Below are 4,650 nucleotides of genomic sequence, written 5' to 3' on the forward strand. Positions count from 1 at the left end.
TTCAGTCAATGACCGTCTGCATATACAATGGTGGTCCTGTGACATTACATTAGAAGTGAAAGTTGCATTGCCTAGAGATGGTTTCGCCACTGGAATGTTGTAATGCAATGCATTGCTCATGTGTTTATGGTGACACTGATGTAAACAAACCTACTGTGCTGCCAGTTGTATAAAAAGTATAGCACATACAAATATGTACAATGCATAATACTTGACAACAATAATAAATGACTATGCTACTGCTTTATATAGTTACTATACTACACTTTCTATTGTTATTTTAGAGTATACTCTATTTATTAAAAAAATGTTAACTATTAAACAGTCTCAGGCAGATCTTTCAGGAGTTATTACAGAAAAGGGCATTACTGTCATAGGAGATGACAGCTCCATGCATGCTCATGCACCTGTAGACCTTCCAGGGGGACAAGATGTGGAGGGGAGGACAGTGACAGCGATGATCCTGACCCTGTGTAGGCCTGGGCTAATGTGTGTGTTTGTATCTTAGTTTTTAACAAACAAGTTTAAAAAGAAAATAAAAATTTATAAAAATAGAAAAAAGCTTATAGAGTAAGAAAGAAAATATTTTTGTACAGCTGTGCAATATGTTTGCATTTTAAGTGTTATTCAAAAGAATCAAAAAGTTAAGGCCGGGCGCGGTGGCTCACGCCTGTAATCCTAGCACTCTGGGAGGCCGAGGCGGGTGGATCGCTTGAGATCAGGAGTTCGAGACCAGCCTGAGCAAGAGCGAGACCCTGTCTCTACTAAAAATAGAAAGAAATTATATGGACAACTAAAAATCTATATAGAAAAAATTAGCCGGGCATAGTGGCGCATGCCTGTAGTCCCAGCTACTCGGGAGGCTGAGGCAGTAGGATCGCTTAAGCCGAGGAGTCTGAGGTTGCTGTGAGCTAAGCTGACGCCACGACACTCACTCTAGCCTGGGCAACAAAGTGAGACTCTGTCTCAACAAAAAAAAAAAAAAAGAAAAAAAAAAAAAAGTTAAAAAAATCAATTAGTTATAAAGAAGTTGCAATAAGCTCAGGTTACTTTATTATTGAAGAAGGAAATTTGTTTTATAAATTTATTGTAGCCTATTTTTACAGTGTGCATTAAGTATACAGTCGTGTACAGTAATGTTCTAGGCCTTTTCCTTCACTCACCACTCACTGACTCACCCAGAGCAACTTCCAGTCCTGCAAGCTACATTCACAGTAAGTGCCCTACAGAGGTGTACCATTTTTTAATCTCTTACTATACCTTTTCTATATTTAGTTTTAGATACATAAATACTTACCATTGGGTTATAATTGCCCACAGGATTCAGTACAGTAATGTGCTATACAGATTGGTAGCCTTGGAGCAATAGGCTATACCATATAGCCTACGGGTGTAGTAGGCTATACCATCTAGGTTTATGTAAATACATTCTATAATGTTCACACAATGACCAAATTGCCTAGCAACACATTTCTCAGAACATAGCCCTGTTGTTAAGCAGAGCTTGACTGTACCTATACATGCATAAATTTCTAAGGTAATGTATTTACCAAACATTGATAATATAATTTCACATTTCTAATAAGAAAACTATGAACTCTAATACTGCTTGTTTTCACCTTCCCCTTTCATTTGTTTTTACCTTCAAGCTAATAGCTGAATTTACTCTCTTAACTTTTTTTTCTTTGAAGATTAAAGGCATGCCTAGCTTTGTACTGCAGCTGCCTGGACGGTTGACAGCCCATTAAACTAAAGTCACACTAGCTGTACATTTTAACGTCTTCATTCCAAAGTGCAATCAAATGACTTTTTTTTTTTATGTATAAGAGTGGTGACTTTCTGAAATATTTTGAGATGGATACATAACAGTTTCATAAAACCCTCTTGGCCTTTTGCATTTTTACAAAACATTGAAGTCAACTAAACTGATTAAATTTGGTTTCTAAGTTGGGATTTCTAAAGGGATTTTAGTGCATATAGAACATTTAATTCTGGTTTATTATAACTCTAAAATAATTTGGGGGGTATATAATACAGTAATCGAATAATCCTGCATTGACTATGGGATTGCCCAGTGATGGATGAAAGCACCCACATCAAAAAGGTAACAAATTTAAAAAATAGTAAGTAAATAAAAACCTGGAAATGGGGGTGGGGGGGCCCAGATGATGGGCTAGAAGCAGCCGGCACACACTGCTCCCATGGAAAGGATCAAAAGTAGCAAGCAGATACTCACCTTCAGATGGATGTCTAAGAGAGCGTGCTGGGATTCAACAGAGAAGTGATGAGAGGCACCAAAAGCGAAGTAGAGGGAAGTGGGCAACCCTCTCAGCCAGATCGGTGGTAGCCATGGGAGGAACCTGCACGTGGGGAAGGGGCAGGTGAGAGACTCTGGAGCTCCACAGTCCCTCCACGGATTTAGAAACCCGAGCTATGAGAGGGCCCCTCCACTCCTGTGGGCCTCTGAACCAACACAGGGAGCAGCTGAGAGACTGCGTGATGGCATTGCTCTGGAGAGCAGGCACAGAGGGGCCCTTCGGGCTTCTGAGCCCTGGGCGCTGTAGCGGGCACCATTCTGAGAGCCCAGTCCCAGAGTGCTGCATCTTCCCAAGGGCCAGGTCCATAGTTGCTGCCTCCTCATCATGGCTGCCAGGCCAGGGAGGGAGTTGGGAGGCTAGGTATGCACCAGGGAACAAGTTCCACTGAGCCACTGATGCCACCACTGCCACCGCTGCTGCAAGGGAACCCAGGCAAAAGTAAATGTCCATGGGCACCTGCCCTCACTGCTGCTATCTAGGGAGCCCCACCCCAGCCCTCCCCTGCTGCTGCTGCTGCCACTAGGAAACCCAGCGAGAGCAAACCCGCATGGCCACCTGCCCCTGCTGATGTCGTGCAGGGGGCCCTGCCCTGCCACTGCCGCTGTTGCTGTTGCTGAGGGACCCAGGCAGGAGCAAACCCCCACAACCACCTGCCCTTTGTGCCACCACTTAGGGGGATATGCCTTGCTGCTACTGCTGCTGTAGGACCCAGGATCCAGCAAACCTCCACCACCACCAACCTTTGCTGTCACCCAGAGAGGGACCTGCTCAGCCCCAACCTGAGCTCTCAGCAACAGATTGACGACCAGCTTGCACCTGCACATAAACATCTCCAGCACCTGCTGGAAGTGTGACAACAGGGATCATCTGACCCTTAGCACTGGGATCCACCGCCAGAGCCATCAGCACAGATTTGGTCTTAGGGCCCTCAGTGGCAGCAGGAGTGGCTCTAATGTTGGCCTCTGTCTCCTTCTCCTTGACGATGGCCATGCCAGGTAATGGTGGGCCACCAGGGGCTCCTGGGGGCACAGTCCCAGGCAAGCCAGCAGCTGTAGCAGCAGCACCCCACTCAATAGTGATAAGGTTGTAGTCATCAGTGGTGATATCTAGGAAGACCTTGAAGGTTAGTGGTTGGCTGTCAGTCATGAGGTCCTGGTTGAGGTGTTCCAGGCTGGCTCGTGGGACCTTGTGCATGAGGTCATTCACCTTGCCATCACCTGAGTGGGTTTACTTCATGTCTGACACATAGAGCTCTGCACTTGAGCAGGGATCATCAAACCCCAAAGCCATAGCCTTCCTGCACATCCATGGGCTGGCCACTGCCAGAGCCCTTCTTGCTCTGGGTCCCTGGGGCTCTCTAAGGGGCTGTGTGCACAGGTCCCATCAAGTTGGTGCCAGGACACTCTGCCATGATCTTGCCAAAGGCCTCAGCACTCTCGGTGCAGGTGTTGAGGTCTCACTGAAGCTTCATTTCACTGTGTGCTTCCATGGAATCCATGATCATCTTGAGAGCTCAGTGCAGCTGGAAGTAGATCAACTTCTTAGAAAGCAGTAAGCCTGTGTTGCTGTCACTCTCCAGAGCTCAAGAGGCAAAGTGCAGGATGCACTCCTCGTGCTTCTGGATCTTGGTCATGTTCTGGTACTGCTGTACCAGGTGCTCTTGCTGCCCCTGTCACTTTCTGGGCACCACTGGCCAGCACACAACCGCACTTGTTCGATTCCTTCATTATCGGCAGGATGGCCATCCTGACATCCACCTGCACATGCTTCTGTATGTCAGGCACCTAACAGGTCAATCTGTGAACCTCCTTTGTGCTCTTCTGCAAGGTTGCATGTTTGTCCCTGAGGCACTTCACCAGTGAGGCCAAGAGATTACACTGGTTTCCCACTGCATCCTCTAAAAACTAGTACTAGTGGTCCTTGTGGTTATGAATCTGGCAGTCTCAGCAGGTAAGGGTGTCGCAGCTCTCACAGAACAGCACAAGGGGTTTATGCTTATTCATACTGCAATAGAGAATATGCTCACCATCCTTGAGATGTGGCTGTCCCACTGGAATGCACGGTGTGGTCCTTGGTGTACTACACTCCCTGGTGCACCACCATTCAAGAGGAATAGGGAGATGCAGGAGAGTAGCAGTGTATAGGCCCACGGTGCATCTGCCCATCTCCTGACTGAGCGCTCTTTCAAGAGTAGGAATCAAGCACACCACCCAGGGGCCAGGGGACTTAGTACATCACCACTGGGGCCTGAACACCCTGCCAGGGCATTGAGATTCCACTGAACCAGGTTGCCAGCAACAAGGCAGTGGGTAACTACTGGTATGAGCTGAAA

General features: G+C 46.8%; 1 pseudogene; it reads right to left on the minus strand.

Moving 5' to 3' along the window:
* Window positions 1-3,086: 3,086 nt before the first annotated feature.
* On the minus strand, window positions 3,087-4,063 carry LOC138398771 (transcription intermediary factor 1-beta pseudogene; annotated as a pseudogene).
* Window positions 4,064-4,650: the final 587 nt, after the last annotated feature.

This window comes from Eulemur rufifrons, chromosome 18 (genome assembly GCF_041146395.1).
Source record: "Eulemur rufifrons isolate Redbay chromosome 18, OSU_ERuf_1, whole genome shotgun sequence".
NCBI lineage: Eukaryota > Metazoa > Chordata > Mammalia > Primates > Lemuridae > Eulemur > Eulemur rufifrons.